At 51.8% G+C, this 25256-nt stretch overlaps 2 pseudogenes; both read left to right on the forward strand.

Moving 5' to 3' along the window:
* The first annotated feature begins 10559 nt into the window (after nt 1-10559).
* Nucleotides 10560-12305, forward strand: LOC146829031 (18S ribosomal RNA; annotated as a pseudogene).
* Nucleotides 12306-12809: 504 nt separating this feature from the next.
* LOC146829032 (28S ribosomal RNA) lies at nt 12810-20065 on the forward strand (annotated as a pseudogene).
* Nucleotides 20066-25256: the final 5191 nt, after the last annotated feature.

A 25256-nucleotide genomic window follows, 5' to 3' on the forward strand; every position in this document is an offset into this window, starting at 1 on the left:
GTGACCTGAGCATATAAATAAAATACTACTAGTGGGTGGGTCTGTAAATCAAATGCTACTAGTGGGCCTGCAGCACTGATTGTGCCACCCAAATGAGTAGCCCTGCAGTAGGCCCAAGGTAGCCCCTTGGGCAGGGTGCAGTGTATTTAAAAGGTAGGTCATGTATTGTGGTGTTTCACATGTCCTAATAGAGAAACACTGCTAATTTCAGTTTTCACCATTGCAAGGCCTATCTCTCCCACAGGGTAACATGGAGATTGCCTTGAAATATCATTTAAGTGTAATTTCCAATTTGGAGCTGATAGAGATTTGGAGTTTGGGTCTCTGAACTCACAATTTATAAGTACATCTTTTGGTTCAGTTGGTTTTTAAATTGCATGTTTGATAATGCCACTTTTAGAAAGTGGGCATTTTCTTGCCTAACCATTTTGGGCCTCTGACTGTCTGTAGAATCCATGTCTAGGTAGGGATGACATTTGAGCTCCTGTGCATTCACTCTAGACAGTCACACAAAGAGAGCTGAGGTGTTCCTTGCATATCCTGATGGGCCATCACTAGGCTGATGGGCCTTTCTGAGCTAGAGTGGTGGGAGGAGTTGTCACTGACACCTGATTAGGTCTATGCCTGTCCTCACACAAAGCTGTTTCCACCCCCCTGTAGTGTGTCTGGAGCAAGGTCAGGGAAAGGCAAGGTCTTGTGCACTACAAAGACTTTCCCTTCAAGTTTGCCTACTTCAAAGGCAGAAAGAATTATACGTATTGGACCTCTGACACTCTCAAATCAGAACACTTCTGAATTGAGGACATTCTGCCAGGAAGAAGAGCTGTGTTTCTGTCAGGAGGGACTACCACTTTGCTGTTTGCTCTGCTGTGTTGGCCTGCTGCTACTGCTCCTGTCTTGGGCAGTGAAAGGACGGTACTTTGCTTTCTACAACCTGCTTTTCAAGTTTCTCCAAGGGCTTGAGTTGAGCTAGCCTCCTGTTGGAAGTCTCAGGGATATCAAAGGCTTCATTCACATCTTGTTACCAGCACTGGGACTCTCCTGCTGTAAGTCCTGCATTGCCAAGTGGTGCCAAAACCGGTCCTGGGCCCTTGGAACTGAGAGATTGTGCTACAACCTCCAGAAAAGCAAACCCAATGCTGTCCCTGATGCTGCTGCCTGCACCGAAGCCATAGTCATCGCTTGTGAGAAGCATGATGCATCGACTGCGATGACACTGCAGCCCCGGCTTCACTGATGACATCACTTCACGCTGTCATAGAAGCTGATAGCACCGCTTGTGAAGAGCACAATGGATCACCTCAACGACATCCTGACAACAATGTCATCAACAGCTACCTCATCTCCGACGCCGCTGCCTGCACCGTGGCTGAGGGCACTGCTCGTCAAGAGCATGACACATCTCCCCATCTCACATTGCACCCCCAGGCCTGCCGACGCCAGTGCTCCTTACCTTGACATCGCGAAGCTCGATCCCCAGCTTGTGTGACTCCAAGACCTCAATGACTTTTGCCTGGCTTTCGAAACCGACAACCGCCAATGCTAGCGACGCCTCATCTTTGGATTTCACCGCAAGGTCTCTGAGGCCTCTTCATTTCCAAAGGGACTGTTTTGAGGGTCTGTTCGATGCCGTATTACTGAACTGTTGGATTTTTGTTGTTCACGATGCCGCGATAGCCCCAGTTGGCGCTATCAACTTCAAGGAACTGCATTTTTAAGTCTATTCTTATAAAATTCATATCTTTACCTGTGTATGATGGATTTATATTGTTTTGGTCTTGTTTTACTCAGATAAACATTTGCTATTTTTCTAAACTGGTGTGGAGTCTCTTTTGTGGTGTATTTATGGTGTTACAGGTGTACTTGTGTGTTGCACAAACGCTTTACACATTGCCTTGGGGATAAGCCTGATAGCTCTGCCAAGCTACACAGGGGGTGAGCAGGGGTTATCTTGGGTGTGTAATTTCCTTACCCTGACTAGAGTGGTGGGTTCTGCCTGGCTTAGCTGCATACCCTAGCCAGTCAGAAACCCCCTTTCTAACATTTCCTATCTCTACAGCACTCATTTTCATACAATACACAGGGTATTAACTGAAACCACGTCTTCTCTATTTTGTATTTGACTTAAACTGCCCTCAAAACAAATGAACAAGCTTCTGTGGAAACAATATACCAGCAATTGAAATCAAACCTTCCAATTGGTGGAGCCTGTTTTATTTATTTTTTTAAATCATGGCATTCATTTTACTCACCTCATTTTATTGACTTCAGGAGGATAAAAGGCTGAGTGGACTGACACTCTCTTACTTCCTGGAAAAAAGAAGACCTTTGCTTTCTCCTGAGATCAAAGAAACCATAGGGCAACTAAAATTCTCTTTTTTTAAATTATTTGATTGTTTCTTAAACATAGTAATGAGTGCATATCAACTTTTGCACATACAATTGTCTATAACCTTTACTTGTCACTTGTCCGAAAAAATTCCAATCAATAGCACAATTTTATCTTCCATTGTGTGTGCTTTCCCTACAGCTTAGTGGAACTCCCCTCATTTTTTCTGCAGGTGTAACTGTCTTACTACAACAGTCCTGGTGAGTTTTCCATGTAGAACAATGTGTTCCCATTTTTGTGACAACCTCATCATTCATAAACATACTTTTATGCCAACATGAGCAATTCCATATCCTTTTTTTCACAACTCTCTCTCTGGCACTTCCTTTGACCCCATTGCCTGCCTATATTTCATCTTGCCTCTGAGACCCATTTTGTGGAGCATCATCAGGGGTCTTGGTAGTGTTTCTTCTCCCCCAGATGTCTGCAACTAACATTCTCAACCAGTCTTCAAACTCCCATATCTAAAACAAACACCCTTTGTTGGTACAATCCTGTCGAGAACTAACATACCTAAATAAAAAAATGGAACCCCAGCTGAAGCAAGAAAGAAGAAGTCCGTTGAGCATGCCCTTCGTAGAAGCTCCACATGCGATAATGAATGCCTTCTTACTGTTGATACTATACCTGATGAGCTAATATGTGAATAAAAAGAAGAAATCTCTTCTAAAGAAAAACAGGTGTGGACAACATTAACATTGATAATTAAAGAGCAGTAGCAATTTGATGATTCTTGGCCAAACAATGGAAAGGCAGCCTACACTGATATGCTGGAATTCAAAGAAAAAAGAATACCCTTTTCCCACTCCCTTCCATGTAGAGGGATGGAATCTATCCTAGTGCCTATAACAAATTAACTTTGAACTGATACTAACTCTAATGTGGAGTGTAGCTAATTCTGCTAGACCTAACTGTGGTATTATACCACCCGGTCCTTCACTAAACATTGCTAGTGTCCGTATAGTCTTGTAAGTTAGAGATGTGAGGATCCTTTTGGTTCCTGATGGACTGTGTAGAACAGTTGCTTAAGTGCATGGGTGATAGAATTCCTGATGTAGAATGCTCAGTTAACAGTCATACACTGAGGAATAAAGACGTGTAAAACCAAGCTCCATGTGGTGCATGATCATTTGCATGCACCCAGAAGCAGCAACAACTGGCAACGACCTAGGGGATTATGCAAATCCTGCAACCCGAAGCACCGCAAGTGCTTTCCTGGAGTGGTTGCAGTGGTATAGCAAACTGCTTGTGCATGCCACTTGTACCTCAGTTGAAGTGAAAATCGACAGTTGGCATATGTGGAGTCAAAATACTACTCCTGCCAGTGCAAGGCCTGTGAAGAAAGTGAAGGCCTTACAGAAACTTTGTTTGTCATCGGCTAGAAATTTACTGGTAAAGTCGAGACAAGAGGAACTGCACCACAACGCGACACAGAGCTACAATTCATACAGTACGACAACGTAAAAGGCAGGTGGAGAGTAGTGCTAAAGTCAGTGACAGCTGAACAAGAAAGCGTTGAAAGTGAAAACATTTCTGACGCAATTAAACACTTAAGGCAGTAGAAACCAGGTACAATGCAAAGAGGTGAGAAGGTGAAGGTGAAGAACTCACACGAGAAACAAAGCAGCTACTCACCACCAAAAACCACCACCAAAAAAGAAGACAGCGTCTCACAACCAGAGAGTGGACACATCAACCTAAATGTCAGCACGCAGCTAGTGCTTGACGAAGGTGCTGGTCCATGGGCCGGAGCAAGCTCTGCTCTCAGTAGCAGAAAGTTCCTCTGGTTATGATGTTGATGCATTCCTAAAACCACCGCTTGCCTTTTAAACTGCCAAATAGCAAAATATTGGTGATAGATGGACTGCCTGGATGGAAATGAAAACCTCTGATGAATTCACTGATGTGCTGGAAGAAACAAATGACGAAAAAATCATCAAATAACTTAATAATTTAGCAGGTGAAGGAGTAAAAGAAGTGATGAAGAAAATACTACAAGGTGACGAAGTGAAGTACTATCAAGTCAAAGAGCCATTAATTACCAAGTTCAATCCAATGCCAAATGTCAACTATGAAAGGTACATTTTCAGTCAGGAAAGGCAGAGAGCTGGTGAAACGATGGATGAGTCGTAGAAAGACTTGTTTGCTAAGAAAGCATTGCAAGTTCAATGAGGTCAATGATGAAGAGTACATGCGTCTCATAGTAATTGGTTGTTGCCTCTCTGATTCCTTCAGATGACAAATGCTGAAAGAGATGCTCAGCTTGGAGCAAGACTCATGGCTGCCAGAGACGATGAAAGAGCTGAATTCAGTAGAGGACGGGCCTCTCCTACATCATAAACCCTGGGATCATCTTACCTCAGCCTTCTTGATTCTGCACTTGCTTCTTTTCTCTCACTGCATTGCTTTTAAGGCACTTTGCTCAATGCACTAAGCACTCCAAGTAATTGGGACAGTGCGCCTCAAAAAATTCCAAATCCACCACCCTAGATGAAGCCTCCCTTCAAACACATTCTTACAAGTTATAGCCCCAAACTTCAATAAAACTCAAATTGGAGGTTGTCTCTTCTCATTCCAAAACAACAAACTCTCTCCATCCAAATAAGGAAATTGCAAACCCATCTCACCCTTTGGAAGGCTACAAACATATGGCTCTTCAGGTTTCAGATCCTAGAGGTATACTCATCCCATTATAACTATCATGAACAAACTATACTAACATTTGACAGAGAAGAGTGGATAATAAACCCACCATGCAATGACTAAACAGCCAGGTATATTAAAATAAAATAAATCCTGCTTAAAATGTGCTTCATGATCACATACCCTATATGAATTGACAAGCATAAGAGCAGTGACAAATTCGATACTACACAACCAGACCAAGTGTCAGGACCACATGCACCACATTTAAAATTTCCCATATAGAACATCGACTACACTCTCCAACCAAACATACAAGTATTGTGTAATTGTTCTGGTCAGTTAGAGTGCCAAAATGCCACATTAGTGGAAATTGCTAACATAACAAAAATTTTCAAGCCAACCCAGCTACTCAGTATGCAGATATTCCTGCCTTTGTAGGTCCTCCTACTAAAACTCCAATTAGGAGTTGTGGGGAAGAAAAATCTCATCTCCCTGCAAACCGGAATTCCGCAGGGATTGGCATTCAGAATTATACTGTTTTTACTGTATGGGGTATTTACTAACCCTGGGCGGAGTTGGCGTAGAGCTACTACTCGGAGTTCACTGAGTTCAGTGGAACAGGAGCCCACGTCCTGCGACCAGCCGAGGGTCCATGTACCCGGGACGGGGGTCCCTTGTGCCTGGGCAGGCTCCCAAATCCCCCCGGCCTGGCTGGGTTGAGAAGCAGGGACCGGGCTCAGGCCTGGGTTTCGGGCAGGGCCTGGGGTGTGGAAGCCCCCATCCTGCAGCCTGCCAAGGGTCCGTCTGCCCAGGACAGGGGTCCCTGGTGCCCGGGGAGGCTCCCCCTCCCTGGCCTGGCTGGGTTCAGAAGCGTGGACCGGTTCCGGGGCCTGGGCTCTGGTGGACCCTGGGGTGTGGGAGCCCACGTCCTGTGGCCAGCCGAGGGTCTGGGTGCCCGTCATGGGGGCCATCAGGCCAGAGCAGGCCTCCCCCACTTCGCCTGCATGTCAAGGTGCCTGTGGGCCACCGGGTCAGAGTTCCGCCGGGTGCCCCCCCTTGCAGCTGAGTGCCCGAGACCCAGCTATGGGCTCTGATGAACCCCCGGGACGCAGAGCCCCCGAGCCCTCCAAAGGGCAGGTGGGAGCCCTCCCGCGAAGGCTTGGGGTGAGCAGATTGGCATCCTTCAGGCCCGGCCTTCTGGTCGCGCCTTTCCCCTCGGCCATCTGGTCGTGCACAATGCTTTCCAATAGGGCGGCCAGATGGATGGGCAGGCTTGGAAGTCCCAATGAGGGCTCGCCTGCCTCTCCGATCCCAGGCAGGGCTCCAGGAGGTGGGGTGCCCCGTGTCCTGGGTCCCCTCTGTCACTTGGTGCGCACGGGTTACCAGAAAGAAGGGTAGCTTTCCTCTGGATTACTAGGGACAGGGTATGCCCGAAGTGCTCCCGGGCTGGTGGTTCTCAGCCGGGGACCAGATTGGCTGGGACCAGGCACCACCTTCCCCCCTGTCCGGGGCTCCGTCCTCCGGCCTGCCACCCAGCAAAGTGCCCGGGATGGACTTCATTGGTCCAGGGCAGTCCTCCCCTGGGAGTCTGGGCCTGAGAGCTCTGGCTGGGTGCTCCCACCCCGGGCTCCATCCCACGCCCTGGGCGGGCCTTCCCTACCTTGGCTGGGTTCAGGAGTATACGCCGGGGCCCTTGGTGGCCAAACGCCGGCCCATGGAGGCCTCTCCTGCATTGCCTGGCCCAGGACCGCCGGGCGGGCCCAAGGGATGGGTTAAGCTCTGCCATGGGCCTGGGTCAGAGGTCTACCGGCGACCCCCCATTCTCTGCCCCGGGCCTGAGGTCCAGCTGGGGTCTATGAGCCCCCGGGATGTAGAGCACCCGAGCTCTGCATGGGCAGACGGGAGCCCTCCGGTGAAGGCTCAGAGCGGGCAGATTGGCGTCCTTCTGGCCCGGCCATCTGGTCGCGCCTTTCGCCTCGGCCACCTGGTCAGGCGCAATGCTTTCCAATGGTGCGGCCAGATGGCTGGGCCGGCCTGGAAGTCCCGATGAGGGCTCGCCCACCTCTCCAATCCCAGCCAGGGCTCCAGGAGGTCGGGCGCCCCGTGCCCTGGGTCCCTTCCGTTACTCGATGCGCACAGGTTACCAGAAAGAAGGGTAGCTTTCCTCCGGATTACTAGGGACAGGGTATGCCGGAACCGCACCCAGGCTGACGGTTCTCTGCCGGGGACCAGATGGGCTGGGACCAGGCACCACCTTCCCCCCTGTCTGGGCCTCCATACTCTGGCCCGCTGCATGGCACAGTGCCCGAGACGGGCTCCATCGGTCCTAGGCCGTCCTCCCCTGGGTGTCTGGGCCCGAGAGCTCTGGCCGGGTGCTCCCACTCTGGGCTCTGTCCCACACCCTGGACCCGGGCAGGCCTTCCCCAGCTTGGCTGGGTTCAGGAGCATAGGCCAGGGCCCTTGGTGGCCTGATGCAGGCCTGTGGAGGCTTCCCCTGCACGGCCTGGTCCAGGACCACCGGGCGGGACAAAGGGATGGGTTAAGCTCCGCCATGGACCCGGGTCGAAGGTCCACCGGGGACCCCCATTCTCAGCCTCGGGCCTGAGGCCCAGCTAGGTCTCCAAGCCTCCATGATGTAGAGCCCCTGAGCCCTGCATGGGCAGGCGGGAGCCCTCCAGTGAAGGCTCAGGGCGGGCAGATTGGTGTCCTTCTGGCCCGGCTATCTGGTTGTTCTTTTCCCCTAGGCCATCTGGTCGCGTGCAATGCTTTCCAATGGGGAGACCAGATGGCCAGGCCTGCCTAGAAGTTCCGATGAGGGCTCGCCCACCTCCCTGAAGCTGGCGGGTCTCAGCTGGGGACCAGATGGGCTGGGCACCACATTCCCCCCCTGTCTGGGGCTCTGTCCTCCGGCCTGCCGTGTGGCAAAGTGTCTGGGACGGGTTCCATCGGGTGGGGCAGTTCTCCATTGGGCTTCCGGGCCCAAGAACTCTGGCCAGGATCTCCCTACACTGGGCTCCGTCCTCCGCTCCACCATGGGCCTGGGGCCCTTTGGGCGTTCCCCAGCTCGGTTTGGTCTCAGGAGCACAGGCAGGGGCCCTTGATGACCCTGGGGTGGAGGGTGCCCTCCCCACCTTGGGCCTGCCACGTGGCAGAGCACCCGGGATGCGGACCTTGAGGAGGCCTCCCCTGCTGGTGTCAGCCCGAGACCTCCGGCTGGGCTTAGGGGACCGGGCTCCGTCCCCCTGCTCCCCCATGGTCCTAGGATGGGGGTCTGTATGGCCTGGGCAGGCTTCCCTCCTGCTTTGCCCGCCAATCAAGGTACCTGGGGAACCCCGAGTCGGAGGTCGGTCGGGGACCACTGTCCGCAGCCCCGGGCCCAAGGCCAAAGGCCAAGCTGGGGTCTCCGAACCCCCAGGATGCAGAGCCCCCAAGCCCTCCAAAAGGCAGATGGGAGCCCTCCCGCGAGGTGGGCTGATTGGCGTCCTTTGGGCCCCGCCATCTGGTCACGCCTTTCCCCTCGGCCATCTGGTCACGCGCAATGCTTTCCAATGGGGCGACTAGATGGCTGGGCTGCCCTGGAAGTCCAGATGAGGGCTTGTTTGCCTCCCCGTTCCCAGCTAGGGCTCCAGGAGGTCAGGCGCATCCACGCCTTGGGTACCATCAGTCTTGCGGTGCGCACGGGTTACCAGAAAGGGGGGGTACCCTTCGACCGGATTACTAGGACCAGGGTACTCCAAAACCCCTCTCATCCTCGCAGTCCTCAGCCGGCAGCCGAACGGGTCAGGACGCGCCCCCAGCCCGGGGCTCTGTCCCCCGGCCCAACGTGTGGCATGGTGCCCAGGATGGAGTCCCGCAGGCCAGGGGAGGCCTCACCTCTGCCCAGGAGCCCCGACAGGGTCCAGGGGCTATAGGCTCAGTCTCCTGGCCTGCCGCTCCGCCAGGGGGCCGAGACAGGGTTCCGCTGGGCCTGGGGAGCTTCCCCGTGCTTGGCTGGGTTCAGGAGCTCCAACCAAGGCCCTGGGGAGTCCTCGCCTCCCCGGGCTCCATCCTCTGGCCTACCGCACGGCAGGCTGCCCGGGACGGGATCCCGGGGAAGGGAGGACTCCTGTGCCTCTGGGCCCAGGAGCCCTGGCTGGATCCAGGAGCCCAGCCGGGCCCCGGGTCAGGTGCTCCAGGCCTGGGCCCCGTTCCCCAGCCTGCCGCTATGCCAAAGGCCAGAGATGGGGTTCTGTTGTGCCCGGGGACCCCCCCTGGCTTGGCTGGGTTCAGGGCTCCGTCCTTGGGCCAGCCGTGTGGCAGGGTGCCCGGAACAATGTCCCGCGGGCCCAGGGTGGCTTCCTCTGTATCTCTGGGCCTGTGAGCTCCAATGGGGTCCACAGGCCCCACAGGGCCCCGGGTCAGGTGCTCCAGCCCTGGGTCCCGTCCTCCGGCCTGCCGCTCCACCAAGGGATGGTGGGTCCATCGGTCCCATTTAGACCTCCCCTGCTTCGCCTGCTTGGCAAGGTGTCCGTGGGCCCTGGGTCGGACGGCCCATTGGCTCTACCCTCACAGCCCCATGGCTGAGGCCAGCTGGGGCCCCGGGCCTCCGGCCCCCCATGCCTCAGCGCCGCTCGCCCTTTCGTTAGGGCACAGAGCGACCAGATGGCCGCCCTTCGAGCCCAGCCATCTGGTCGTGCTTTTCCCCTCAGCCATCTGGTTGCACTCAAACCTTTCCAATGGGGCGACCAGATGGCTGGGCTTCCCTGGAAGTCCTAATGAGGGCTCATTTGCCTCCCCGATCCCAGCGAGGACTCCAGGAGGTCAGGCACGTTTGCACCTTTGGTCCCCTGTGTCACCCTGTGCGCACGGATAACAAGAAAGAGGGTATTTTTCCTCCGTATTACCAGGGAGAGGGTCAGTCAGACCTCCGTGAGGTCTGGCGATTCTGAGACAGGGGATGACAGGACCCAGGCCCGCCCGCCGGAGCCCCCAGGGGCTTAGTTCTGCACGTGCCTCAGTCCCTTCCCGATGGGCCTTTCCTCCGAGCCTGCTCACCCCGGGAGCGGGCAGGCATGCGAAGCCGGCACCCCCTATTCAGGGTGGCCTGCCAGGGGAGGCCCCGGCTGTACGTCCGACTGATTGGGCACTCTCGGTCCATTTAGGGATGGAATGCTTGGCCAGCCTCGGTTGTTGTTTCAAGCAAAGAGCTTCCACCCTGCATGGACCCCTTCACCCTACCCAGCAGAGCAAAGGTTGAGCGTCCATGGCAGCTCGTGCCCCCCAGCGGTCTGACCCGAGCGGAAGGGGTCGGGTGGTGCCAGACCCTAAGATGCGGCTGCCCGGCAGGTCTGTAGGCCCCGCGCGCCACACCGTCACCCCTCTCTGCCCAGTGCATTTCCGCAGCAGCTCGGAATGACTGTTCTGAGGGGTGCTGCCGCCAGGCTTCGGAACCCCTGCATCTCCCTTCCGGGGAGACGGTTAGGCCCACCGGTGCCCATGCGACTGCACCTCTCCACCCTCCACCTCTCCACCCTCCCAGCGAGCCATCCTGCTCAGGCGTGCGGGCTCTTTCCCCTAGATGGCTTCTGAGAGGGAGGGCTCATTAAATCAGTTATGGTTCCTTTGATCGCTTCATTTGTTACTTGGATAACTGTGGTAATTCTAGAGCTAATACATGCCGATGAGCAGTGACCTCCCGGGATGCGTGCATTTATCAGACCAAGACCAATCCGGGCTCGCTTGCCGCTTTGGCGACTTTTCATAACCTCGGGCCGATCGCATGTCCCCGTGACGGCGATGATACATTTGGATGTCTGCCCTATCAACTTTCGATCTGTGCCTACCATGGTGACCACGGGTAACGGGGAACCAGGGTTCGATTCCGGAGAGGGAGCCTGAAAAACACTACCACATCCAAGGAAAGCAGCAGGCGTGCAAATTACCCACTCCCGACTCGGGGAGGTAGTGATGAAAAATAAGAAAACAGGACTCTTTTAAGGCCCTGTAATTGGAATGAGTACACTTTAAATCCCTTGATGAGGATCCATTGGAGGGCAAGTCTGGTGCCAGCAGCTGTGGTAATTCCAGCTCCAATAGTGTATATTAAAGTTGCTGCAGTTAAAAAGCTAGTCGTTGGATCTTGAGATCGAGCTGGCGGTCTGCCGCGAGGCGAGCTACCGCCTCTCCCAGCCCCTGCCTCCCGGCGCCCCCTTGATGCTCTTGACTGAGTGTCCTGGGGTCCGAAGCGTTTACTTAGAAAAAATTAGAGTGTTCAAAGCAGACCAGTCGCCTGAATACTTCAGCTAGGAATAATGGAATAGGACTCTGGTTCTATTTTGTTGGTTTGCGGAATTGGGGCTATGATTAAGAGGGACAGCCGGGGGCATTCAGATTGTGTTGCTAGAGGTGAAATTCTTGCACTGGCGCAAGACGAACCAAAGCTAAAGCATTTGCCAAGAACGTTTTCATTAATCAAGAACGAAAGTCGGAGGTTCAAAGACGATCAGATACCGTCGTAGTTCTGACCATAAACGATGCCGACTAGCGATCCGGCGGCGTTATTCCCATGACCCGCCAAGCAGCTTCCGGGAAACCAAAGTCTTTGGGTTCCGGGGGAGTATGGTTGCACAGCTGAAACTTAAAGGAATTGACGGAAGGGCACCACCAGGAGTGGAGCATGTGGCTTAATTTGACTCAACATGTGAAACCTCGCCCAGACACGGAAAGGATTGACAGATTGATAGCTCTTTCTACATTCTGTGGGTGGTGGTGCATGGCCGTTCTTAGTTGGTGGAGCAATTTTTCTGGTTAATTCCGATAACGAACGAGACTCCTCCATGCTACCTAGTTACGCGACCCCCAGCGGTCGGCGTCCAACTTCTTAGAGGGGCAAGTGGCGTTCAGCCACATGAGATCGAGCAATAACAGGTCTGTGATGCCCTTAGATGTCTGGGGTTGCACGCGCGCTACACTGAGTCTACCCTTTGCCGACAGGTGCGGGTAACCCGCTGAACCCCGTTCGTAATAGGGATTGGGGATTGCAATTATTTCCCATGAACTAGGAATTCCCAGTAAGTGCGGGTCATAAGCTCCCGTTGATTAAGTACCTGCCCTTTGTACACACTGCCCGTCGCTACAACGGATTGGCTGAATTAGTGAGGTCCTCGGGTCGGCCCCGCCGGGGTCAGCAATGGCCTTGTCAGAGCGCCGAGAAGATGATCAAACTTGACTATCTAGAGGAAGTAAAAGTCGTAACAAGATTTTCGTAGGTGAACCTGTGGAAGGATCATTAATGGCAGAGCGGCCCAAGCGAAGGACGGCACAAGCCCTGCCCTCATGCGCCCCAGCCGGCAAAGCGGTACATGGCTGCATGGTGCACTTGGGTGAGGACTGAGCCTCGGTGGGTCTTCAGCCGCCATACGGCTGACGTGCAGGTAGGGCGACCCTCCCTCGTTGACAGGTACACGGTTTGACCTGGTCCCGTGCGGCCAGGCCGAGGGGTTTGAAGACTCACGTGGTCCCTCCCGGTTACCGCGGGAGGGACTGGTGGCAGTGGGGCTGCTGCCTGCTCCCGTCGCTATGGAAGCCTTCCTCGCATATGGGTGGGCGGGGGGACTCTTGGGCCGAGCGCATGGTAACCATCCACCTCTGCGGCCGGCTTCCCTGGGAGGGGGAACCCCTCCAGATCTGATCCAGGGAAAGAGGGCACGCGCTGTGGGACCCCAGGCTCCTGCTCTATGAGGGGCCTGGCCTTCCCCAGCGGCTCCCCCTGACGCTTTGGTGTTTTTTCCGACTACGACCTCAGATCAGATGTGGCGACCCGCTGAATTTAAGCATATTACTAAGCGGAGGAAAAGAAACTAACCAGGATTCCCCCAGTAACGGCGAGTGAAGAGGGAAGAGCCCAGCGCTGAATCCCTGCTCGGCGGCGGGCGTGGGAAGTGTGGCGTACAGAAGATCGACTCCCCGGCGTCGCTCAGGGGTCCCAAGTCCTTCTGATGTAGGCTCACCCCGCGGACAGTGTTAGGCCGGTAGTGGCCCCCGGAGTGCCGAATTCGGGTCTTCTCGGAGTCGGGTTGCTTTGGAATGCAGCCCAAAGCAGGTGGTAAACTCTATCTAAGGCTAAATACGGGCACGAGAACGATAGCCAACAAGTACCGTAAGGGAAAGTTGAAAAGAACTTTGAAGAGAGAGTTCAAGAGGGCGTGAAACCATTGAGAGGTAAACAGGTGGGGTCCGTGCAGTCGGCCCGGAGGATTCAACACAGTGGGAAGGTCAGTGGCCCGGGAGTTCTGGATCCCCTCCACGGGACCAGCACCCAGGCCCTACCCGGCCTGGCAGGGCGCATTTCCTTCATGGCAGTGCGCCGCGACCGGCTTCGGGTTGGCTGGGAAGGCTTTGGGTGCCAGGTGGCCCTCTGCTCCAGCGGAGGGTGTTACAGCCACCCTGGCAGCAGCTTTGCCGTGTCCGAGGGGCTAAGGCAGGATCAACTGCCTGAGTGCCCTCACTTGTGCACCCACTCCCGGCTGCCCCTTGGGGCACACTGGGGCGGGGGAGGGGGCCCCCTGCTCCCAGCACGACTGGGGCGAACTGTGCTCAGTGCGCCCTGACCGCGTCGTGCTGCCGGGCAGGGAGGCCCACGCCGGGCTTGAAACACTGACCAAGGAGTCTAACACATATACGAGTTGGAAGGCTGAGCAAAACCCTGTGGTGCAATGAAGGTGAGGGTGGGCTTTTGTGGGATCCCACCGCGCTTCCAGGGCGGGCAAACCACCGGCCCGTCTTGCCCACTCTGTCGGGGAGCTGTAGCATGAGTGTGTGTGATAGGACCCGAAAGATGGTGAACTATGCCTGGGCAGAGCGAAGCCAGAGGAAACTCTGGTGGAGGTCTGTAGCGGTCCTGACGTGCAAATCGGTCGTCCGACCTGTGTATAGGGGTGAAGGACTAATTGAACCATCTAGTAGCTGGTTCCCTCCGAAGTTACCCTAAGGATAGCTGGCGCTCGGAGCCCCCCGTTTTATCTGGTAAAGCAAATGATTAGAGGTCTTGGGGCCAAAACGATCTCAACCTATTCTCAAACTTTAAATGGGTAAGAAGCCCCGCTCACTGGTGTGGAGCCGGGCATGGAATGAAAGTGCCTAGTGGGCCACTATTGGTAAGCAGAACTGGCGCTGCGGGATGAACCGAATGCTGGGTTAAGGCGCCCAATGCCGACGCTCATCAGACCCCAGAAAAGGTGTTGGTTGATATAGACAGCAGGACTGTGGCAATGGAAGTCGGAATCCGCTAAGGAATGTGTAACACCTCACCTGCTGAATCAACTTGCCCTGAAAAAGGATGGTGCTAGAGCGTTGGGCCGATACCCGGTCGTCGCAGGTGCTGAGAGCCGTGGGGGCTAAGCCGCGATGAGTAGGAGGGCCGCTGCGGTGCCCATGGAAGCCCGGGGTGAGGGCCCAGGTGGTGCCACCACAGGTGCAGATCTTGGTGGTAGTAGCAAATATTCAAATGAGAGCTTTGAAGGCCGAAGTGGAGAAAGGTTCCATGTGAACAGCAGTGGAACATGGGTCAGTCCGTTCTAAGAGATGGGCGAGCGCCATTTGGAAGGGACGGGCGATGTCCTCCGTTGCCCTTGGCTGATCAAAAGGGAGTTGGGTTCAGATCCCCGAACCCGGAGTGGCGGAGACGGGAGCCCTCACGGCATCCAATGCGGTAACGCAAACGATCGCGGAGAAGCCGGCGGGAGCCCCGGGGAGAGTCCTCTTTTCTTTGTGAAGGGCAGGGCGCACTGGAATGGGTCCCCCCCGACAGAGGGGCCTGAGCCTTGGAAAGCGCCGTGGTTCCGGCGGCATCTCGTGAGCTCTCGCTGGTCCTTGAAAATCCAGGGGAGATGGTGTAAATCTCACACCGGGCCGTACCCATATCCACAGCAGGTCTCCAAGGTGAACAGCCCTTGGCATGTTGGAACAATGTAGGTAAAGGAAGTTGGCAAGTCAGATCCGTAACTTCGGGATAACGATTGGTTCTAAGGGCTGGGTCGCTCGGGCTGGGGCGTGAAGCGGGGCTGGGCGTGCACTGTGGTTGGGCGAGGTGCCGCTGTCTGGGGCGGCCTCGACTCTTCCTGTGGATGGCCCCAGCTGTGGTGGTCGACTCTCCCCGGGCCCCCTCCCCGGGGGAGCGGGCCCGGTGTTCTGCCTCGGCCGGTGCCTAGCAGCTGACTTAGAACTGGTGCGGAACAGGGGAATCCGACTGTTTAATTAAAACAAAGAATCACAAATGCCGGAGGCGGCTGTTGACACAATGTGATTTCTGCCCAGTGCCCTGAATGTCAAAGTGAAGAAATTCAATGGAGTGCGGGTAAACGGCAAGAGTAACTATGACTCTTAACCTATTCTCAGTTGTAGTGGCCTTTACCTCCCAGTGGTCCTGCCGGTAACTGCCTCTATAGTGCTAGACTCTGTGTAGATAAGTCTATAGAGACAGGCCAAACAAGGTTCTATCATGGCAGCGAGCGTGATAGTGAGAAATGGCGAAGCAAACAACCAAAATTCCAGATGAGGTAGTTCCTGGAGATTAAAAACCCTGTTAAGATGGCGTAAGGAGGTGCTGTCTTTTTCAGAAATCATTAACCTCCTCACCGAATTTGACAAACCAGCACCCGCTTCAAACAATGCAACAAGCAACAACGGTTCAGATCACGATATAGGCCCTAGTTCACCCACTGTAGCAGAAGAAACATAACAGTAGACCTCAGCAAATCCATTGAGTTTGTGGCCTCCTCAGCCAAGAATGACATTGGTACAACCAACTTCGAAAATCTTCCCGATGTGTACGAGGTCAGCAAAGATTTAATAACAAAGAAAAGTGACTACACAAAAAAGGCACTTATTGGAAATACCCAAATGAAAAGTATAAATGTGACTTGTGTGGAGACATATTGGGAACTTTTAAAGAACTGAGAAAACATGTCTCCAACAAGCACAAAGGCTTCTATCTCAAAAGGTATTGCTCAAAATATGACAATGAAGCCTAATACCACAATATTGCATGCCATTATGCCAAATGTAAAGTAAGACCTCAAACAGGAGGGCTGCCATTCCTGTGCAGCTTCTGTGACCTCAGATTTGGAACAAAGATTGGAGTTTCACAACATGCTTGGCATGCGCATCCAAGAGCGCAAAATGATGCTAGACTAGCAGCTCTAGCAAGCAGCAAACCGTCAAAATAACGGTCACAGGAAGAAATACTGCTATTAGCAGAATTGGAAAAAGTGCATGAAAACAAGAGAAATATTAATGCGCTAATGGTTCCACATTTTGACAATAAAAACAGAAAACAGATTGCAGAAAAAAGAAGAGATAGAAGAGATAAGAGTAAAAAAATCGGCAAAAGATGTACTGCAAGCATCAAATCTTTCTGAAAATGATTCTTGCGATGAACCAGAGGGGACAGTGGAAGTAACAACAGAAAAGCGCAGAGACATTATCAATCGCAAACGTGCGCAAAAAAACAAGAACTTTAATGAGCTGGAGGATAGAATCACAGAAGTCGAGAAGTACACCCAAAACATAGAGCAACACGATGCTGCTATGGATCTGATGGATGAGATAGTGACATATCTCCGAAAACACCACTGATATAAGTCCTGTACCAACAAATTGTAGTGAACCAGCAAGTGAACTCAATAATGAGCCTATGAACTCTGCTCTAGATGAGCACCAGAATGCCTCAGTGGAAAACAAGATAACAAAAAAAGACAAGAAAAACGGAAGACTTAATCGGACACAAAAGAAAAATTATACAAAACCAAAGGGCAGCTCCAAAGAATACCAGGCAATGTTTAAAAAAGACAAAAAGAAAATTGCCAGGATTATCACTGATGGGGCAGAAGATGCCACTTGCCAAATCAGTGCTGATGAAATTTTCCAATACTACAAAAGCATAATTGAAAAAGAAAACAAGAAAAACCCTAAATTCATGCAGATTGATCGGATACCGGATGAATGGGAAATTTGAAATTTATGTAAAGAAATTACACTGCTCGAAATAACTAATGCCTTCGATGACTCCAATTTAAAGAAAGAAGTGGGGCCCGATAAGATTGGTATGAATGACTTGAATAAAGTGCATAGCAGGCAACCAAGACTGCTGCCCAGAATTTTATTGTCTTAGTTATCGATGAGAAGAGTACCAGAAAGTATCAAAAGGAACTGGTCAATATTGATACCCAAGAATGTACCGATTAGTGAACTTAAAAAAATCTGTAATTGGCGTCCAATTACCATCGGTACTGCATTCATGAAGTTATTCACAAAAATACTAACTAAAAGACTCTCATTTTGTGTTGAATTGAATACGAGACAAAAAGGCTTCATGAAGGTGAGAGGTTGTCTCTAGAATCTGACTCTTCTGCAAAATATCATAAAAGGGGCACGGAAAAACAGTCATTCATTAGCAGTAGTGTTCATAGATATCTCAAAAGCCTTCAACACTGTCAGCCATGGTCACATTATACAGAGTCTCGCAAGGCATAGAGTTCCATCATACATCAGAGACATAATAAAAGACTTATATACTGACTCAACAACATTTTTCAAGAGAAAGAACAACGAAGCAACTCCTGAAATAACAATGAATTCTGGGGTTAAACAATGTGACTCTTTATCCCCACTGCTATTTAACATTGCCATGGATCCTCTGATCTGCGATCTTCAGAAAAACGGCAAGGGCTTCACATTTGGCTCAGATGGTCTTATTGAGCAAATCACCACTCTCGCCTTTGCCGATGACATCCCAGTACTCAGCAGCTCCTGGGAAGGAATGAGTACAAATCTGAAAATCATTGAAAAGTTCAGTAGAACAACAGGATTACAACTTAATGTGAAAAAGACAAATGGATTTTATATCAGTCACCATAAAGATAAAATCCTGATTAACAACTGTAAACCATGGCAGTTTGAAAAAGAAAATATTGAAAACATTCATCCAGGAGAAAGTGAGAGATACCTCGGATTGAACTTTGATCCACACACTGGCCATACAAGTAACAACAAAATTGATGAGGTTCTTGTTAATTCGGCTCAAAAACTTGATAATCTACCACTTAAGCCCACGCAGAAAATAGAAATTTTGTGTCAGTACTTGGTCCCTAAACTGTCATTTAAATTGGAAATGACAGGAACAGAAGCTAAAACTTTAAATTAAATGTTCTGGATTAAACAATGAAAAAGTATGTCAAACATTTTCTACACCTTCCTGCATACACATGTGATGGTCTCCTATATTCGAAAATATAATTTGGGGGCCTCAGTATAGCAAAACTATGTACAACAATTGGTCTAAATAAAGTCAATAGTTTATTGTATCTCAGGGCGGCTCTAGATCTGTACATAGCTCATTCATTCATGTATGCAGGAGAAGTAATAAATGAAAAAATTGATAACATCATCAAAATGCACATACTCAACATTTTAGACAGTAGGTTTCTGAGTTATGATTTGAATTTGTTAGCAACATATGATTGGAGAAAAGAAGAACTTGAGAAATGGGCCAATCTCCCTGTCCAAGGTGATGGTATAACATACTTAGCAAGTAATCCAACCTCAAACTTCTGGATTAGCAAGCATAACAAAATGAAAGAAAATCAGTACATATCTGCGCTGATGTTAAGAGCAAATGTTTTATATACTAGAGAAACCATTACTAGGGGAAGAAATCGTACATTTGCTACATGTAGGTACTCTAAAGATGCTTGCGAAACAGTTTCACATATTTCAGGTACATGACCTAAAACCAAGGACATTAGGATAAAAAGATATATTAAATTTCTGGAATTGCTCATTGATAGAGCAAAAAGGTGTGGTTGGATGGCATATAGGGACCATCATGTTAAGAATAATCAAGGTGAACTACGAAAACCAGATGTAGTGTTTACCAAAATTGGTACAGCTGTAGGAACTGATGTTTCAATTTGTCATGAAAACCCACAGAATTCCCTTGAATTAGTGTTTGAGAGTAAAGTTAAATACTATCAGGATCTATCACAGCAAATCAAAGATCTCACCAAATGTAACACTGTAAAATTTCATGGCTTTATTGTTGGATGTCGTGGTATTTGGCCTCAATGTAATGATGTTGTTCTGGCTGATCTAGGTCTACAAATGTCATTCCCATTCAAGAAAAATGTTTCTGGATCCAAGCACCCGGTGCCCACTGGACGCGACCTGCTCCGGGGACCGTGGCAGGTGGGGAGTTTGACTGGGGCGGTACACCTGTCAAACGATAATGCAGGTGTACTAAGGCGAGCTAAGGGAGGACAGAAACCTCCAACGGAGCAGAAGGGCAAAAGCTCGCTTGATTTAGATTTTCAGTATGAATACAGACCGTGAAAGCGGGGCATCACAATCCGTCTGACTTTTTGGGTTTCAAGCAGGAGGTGTCAGAAAAGTTTCCATAGGGATAACTGGCCTGTGGCGGCAAAGCGTTCATAGCAACACCGCTTTTTGATCCTTCGATGTCGGCTCTTCCTATCATTGTGAAGCAGAATTCACCAAGCATTGGATTGTTCACCCTCTAATAGGGAACGTGAGCTTTGTTTAGACCGTCGTGAGACAGGTCAGTTTTACCCTACTTTTGATGTATTGTTACAATAGTAATCCAGCTCAGTACAAGAGGAACCACAGGTTCAGACATTTGTTGTATCTCCTTGGCTGAGGAGCCAATGGGGTGAAGCTACCATCTGTGGTATTATGACTGAACACCTCATAATTCAGGATCCCCTCTAAACCGTAACGATGCCGAAGTGCTGTGGAGCCTCGGTTGGCCTGGGAGAGCCGGCCTCTGTCGGGGGTCCAGTGCGTAGAGCTGCTCACTTGGGGACCGGAGCGCGGATGGAAGGGGGCCACCTCCATCGCCCTTAGTGCACCGCATGTTCGTGGGGCACCCAGTGATAAATCATTCATAGATGACCTGATTCTGGGTCAGGGTTTCATAAGTAGCAGAGCAGCTACCTCGCTGTGATCTATTGCAAGTCATCCTCTGAGCCAAGCTTTTGTCTCTCCGTGCGTGGGTGCCTGTGGATGCCCTCCTCCACCACACTCAGGGGTGCGTCCCTCTGCCGCCGGGTCGGGGGGAGGGACGCAGAGGGAGTGATGCGGGCCTGAGGGAGGCCGCATCCAACACGTGCCCTCCGGCACGGAGGCCTCCCCCTCCTGTCCCTGCCCCACCGGGGTGCGGGGACGGGGCCACCATCCCGTGCGGGGCAACAGGGTGACCAGATGGCCTGGGTCAGCCGGGGCCCCCCCTTCCCACGGCTCCCACGCAAGTCGAGTAGGGAGGTGAACAGACTTGGGGAAGAAGCCTCCTGAGCAACAGCCTTGGGGCACCTGGCCACCCTGGTCTTTGTCAGACTGCAAGGGCGACTTGGTCTGGCTGTTTCAGACCAGCTAGGTGCTGGGTTATCCCACGCCATCTGGTCACCTGGCTGCGTGACCAGATGGCCCTGCAGGCTGTGCAATCAGATGGCCCTGTGGGCTGGGGGACCAGATGGCCCTGCGTGCCGGGCGACCAGATGGCCCTGCGGGCTGGGCGACCGGATGGCCCTGCAGGCCCGGTGACCAGATGGCCCTGCGGGCTGGGTGACCGGATGGCCAGCCTGCCGGGCTAGCTCCAACTTTTGTCCTTCCCCAGGGTTCTGTCGAGGAAAATGGGCTACCCGGGCATGCCGGTGGGGAGAGGATGTGGTCTGGGCTTAACCCTCCTTGGTTCCTGCCCCCCGGGCTCCGGGAAGATGGAAGGCACCCCTGCCCGAGTCAGCACCCTGACACCCAAGAGTCTGTGTTTGGGGGAAACAGTCAGTAGCCAGGGCAGGGCGGCTGCAGAGCATGGAGGACTGCCTAGCTCCCTGCTGTCTCCGGGGAAAGGAGCAGCAGGAGGCCTGCCCTGCGTGAAAGGGGGGTCGAGCCAGTGCTGGAGCCCCTGGAGAGCTTGGAGAAGCCCTGAGCAGGGGACGCCTGGGCCCGGTTTGGGATGGCAGCGACTTGCGGATGTCCCGCACCACCCAAGGGGGTCCACCGGGGCCGGCGGAGGCTCTCCCCGGCCTAACTAGGGTTCCGATGCTTTGACTGGGCCCGAGGCTTGAGCTCTGTCCGGCGGGCTCCGGGGTGCGGGAGCACTCTGTCCTGCAACCCAGCCGAGGGTCTTGGCGCTGGGGACGGGGGTACATCAGGGCCTGGGGAGGCTCTCCCCGGCCTGGGTTGGGTATTCAGAAGCTGTGACCAGGCCCAGTCCTTGAGCTCCGTCCGGCGGGCCCCAGGGTGCATGGAAACACCCTGTCCTGCAAGCCAGCCGAGGGTCCGGGTGCTGGTGACGGGGGTCCCATCGGGGCCTGGGGAGGCTCTCCCCTGCCTGGCTAGGGTTCGGAAGCTGGGACCAGGACCGAGGCTAGAGCTCTGCCCGGTGGGCCCGGCGGGTGTGGGCGCCCCCCATCCTGCAAGCCATCCGAGGGTCTGGGCGCTGGGGACAGGGGGTCCATCGGGGCCTGGGGAGGCTCTCCCCCGCCTGGCTAGGGTTCAGAAGCTGGGACCGTGCCCAAGGCTTGAGCTCAGTCTGGCGGGCCCCGGGGCGTGGGAGCCACCAGTCCTGCAAGCCAGCCGAGGGTCCATGCGCTGGGGTATATCGGGGCACAGGGAGGCTCTCTCCGGCCTGGCTAGGGTTCAGAAGCTGGGACCGGGCCCGGGGCTTGAGCTCCGTCTGGCGGCCCCAGGGTGCAGAAGCCCTCGAAGCCAGCCAAGGGTTCGGACGCTGGGGATGGGGGTCCACCGGGGCCCAGGGAGGCTCTCCCCGGCCTGGCTAGGGTGCAGAAGTTGGCCGGATGACATATTGATGGAAAATGCCCGTAAAATATGCACAATTTGATGCTATAAATCTTAATTCCATGTGTTATACCTCATACCTGTCCCCCCAAACTCAGATTAGGAACTATTTACTGAACCTGTTAAAAGTTAAATGTCCAACCACGGAACAATGTTACATACCTGGTGCTGTACAAAGCATACCCTATTCTGACCTACTCATAATATGGGATAAGCATAATTGGAGGCACAAATGTTCACCACTGCCACCATGGTGATGCCATATTTAGTTCAGAACAGGGGCGCTAGTTAGTCCAACTAGAGCATATGGAAATAAAATTTTACTGTGGCATAGTGAACTCCCCATTTTAGCACCTTAAGCGTGGGCTGCCACTGAATTGGTGAAGTGGGGCCCACTAAAACATTAACTATGTATTTATGGGTCTCTCCCGTATGCAGGTCTGCAGCCAGAATGTTTAAAATAACACTTTTAGAAAACACCATGAGAGAGGGGTGTGGTACATTGGCTGACATGCACATTTAAAGGAATTGCAAAATAGGAATTATGAAAAAAGGAGAAGACAATAATAACAGGAGAACAAATCAGCATGAAAGAGAAAGGTAAGAAAGAAAAGTAAGCATGAGAAAAACGATGGATAGATAGAGGAAAGAAAGAACAGGAGAGGGGAAGAGAAGGGTGAGAAGACAGAAGGAGGAAAAGGTAAAAGGTAGCATGGAAGAGTGAAAAGAAGGAAGAGTGGAAGGGAGAGTGTTGCAAAGTCATCCTGAGCCCTCGGCACCACCAACTTTCTTACTGACTGGTACTGGTGATAACTGACTCTGACTGACCCTGGGCTCTGCCTAACCAGGCCCAGGGTGAGTACTGCTCTGAAAGAGACACTTAGAATACAGTGATCGCACCCACATACACTAGGGTACACAATAGGTTAGGGTAGCCTTATGATTGCCATGACCTCTCCTATAAGACCCAAGTACATATAGGGCAGGGGGATTGAAACTACATTTAAGTCCCTAGTATATAATAGGGCAGGGCAGTTTAGAGGCAAGCAGTCGTTTCTGTACTTGCATGTGTGCACTGCTGAAGCCTGAGGTCAGTTTAAAAGCAACCCTGTGCTGCTTTTAAAATGCAAATTGTGCCCAAACTTGACATTGGTGTTTGGGGCACTTCATAATTGGTAAATTACAATGTTTGGGCATATTAAGTACCCCCAGGGTCTCCCATAGGTGTCCTAGGGGCGGGGGTCAGGTATTTATAAGGAGTACCCCTATACAATTAGTTTTATCTGCACTGTGTTAAGTGAAATTGCACATTTCACTCTCCACATTGTGATGAAGTGCTTCACAAAATCGACTTTTGTGCTAGGAGCACTGTGGAGTGAGAATCTGCAATATTTTTACATATTCAGAACCCCCAAAGTCTCCCCAAGTTATCCCAGGGGATGTGGGATCCTGTAGAGGTAGGCAGGGTCCTTATAAAAGATGTTTTATAAGCCCTGGTATTCGAAAAATGGCCCAAGTCATTTTGCCCATTGCAAATCCCCTGCCACATAGGTTAATATGGCAAGACGTTATTAGCTAATAATTCCCGCTAAGAGAATCATAAAAAGTGCCATTCAACAACTTCCTAGAATGGGTTTGATAAATCCAACAATATGGTATTGTTAAATTTCTCCTAAAATGTACAGACAAAACGTTATAAGACTTTCCTGCCTATGAGCCAAAATTCAGTCTTCCAGTGGTCTGTCCTGATTGGTCAGAGTTAAGTGGATTAACCAGGCTCCTTTGATGAGATGTTAAATATCCCCTGGGGTTAGCCAGCTCTTCTGGGAGGGCAGGGTTCTGCTACATAGGAATGCCAGAGCAGGGGGGAGTGTCGTAAATAATATCCTTCAAACGGAAGGAGGAGACAGGCAGAAGACACCACTTTTATTTACACCTCTCCTCTTTTGAACCCTACCAGATGGTGGGATTAAGGAAAGAATGAGCAGATGCAAGGGGGAGTGATTATGGAGATTAACCATTCTGGGGGTGTATTTAGCCAGCTCTTGTCTCCCTGGTGGAACATCAACCATAAATAATTTTGGAGAACTTGTGCTCTCTGAGGGAAAATAGTACCACACTGTGGATTATGTGGTCCTACTTTGGGGTGTTGCCCTGCACCTCAATGGACAAGAGTGCCCTCCTTCTTGACCCAGAGAACTTGGAATAAATATCTGAGAGGGGCAGAGCCTCTCAGATCTGCTGCTTGAAACTTAAGAGAGAAGAAGGGTCCATCCTGAAGAGTTTGATTGGCACCAACCAGGCCCTGCACTCTGAAGATTGCGCTTGCTGCACAATCTGAACTGCAGCCCTGTGGACTTAACTTGCTTCAAAAGGACTAAAGGGTGGACTCCCTGCAAGCTAAAGGTTAACAGAGCTCACCTGGAACATCACCACCAAGAATCCTCAGTCTGTAGTACTACCAGTGGATTTGTAGGGGTTTTGTCCAAGTGGATGGTAGGAACTGAAGTCCTACACTTTCAAGGACCATCTTGGAGCTTTCAGACCCTTGGAGTAAGTTTTGGACACTTTGGGACTCTTTGTGGAACTTCAGGAAGAAGTTCCAGAAGCTTGGAGAAGTTTAGAGCAACTTTAGAAAAAAGCTCCATAAGTGGACTGATTCAACCTGGCCAACCAAGCCAGCGACCCTTAACCTCGAGCCGGCCTGCTGTCCAGGTTCGTAATGCTGAAAAGTTCCGGAGGTCCGACTTCCAGAGTTTGACTGGGAGTAGGCTGAAACCCAAGCTGGCGAATCCTCACTGAATCCGGCCTGGTGAAGAGTATTGCGAGACCCTGCAAGAAAAAGCTCAGTAAATGTTTCTAAGTACGATCATAGAAAAGGTGACCAGTACTAACCGCGAGAGCCACTACGCCCACCATCAACGCGTGCCGGACGGAATGCCTGTTTTGTCCAGCTGGAAAGCTCTGGAGGTTGGACTTCCATAAGTTTGGCTGGGAGCTCGTCGCAAGGCAAGCCAGTAAACCCTCACCGAATCCGGACTGTCTGAGAGCTTTAAGGGTCCTTTGGAAGAAATGCTCCTGAAAAGTTTCTAAGTCAGAGGGTAAAAAGTTTAACCAAGACATACCGCAAGGGGTAGCCACGCAGGGCTCCATTACAGTCGGCCTGAAACTTTAAATTTGATCCGGTTTGCGTGACCAGATATCCCAATAGGCACTATAGGCTTCAATATGCTATGCAGTGCTAAATCTCCTGTTTCCTGCATTGGATTTTATTTGTGTTGGTGCCATTTTAAAGATAAAAATATTTCTTATTTTTATAAATTGGTGTTGGATTTTAATTGTGAGTTGTGTCAATAATTTACTAAAGGGGTGT

The sequence above is a fragment of the Triturus cristatus genome, chromosome 5_2 (assembly GCF_964204655.1).
Source record: "Triturus cristatus chromosome 5_2, aTriCri1.1, whole genome shotgun sequence".
In the NCBI taxonomy this organism is placed as follows: Eukaryota; Metazoa; Chordata; class Amphibia; order Caudata; family Salamandridae; genus Triturus; species Triturus cristatus.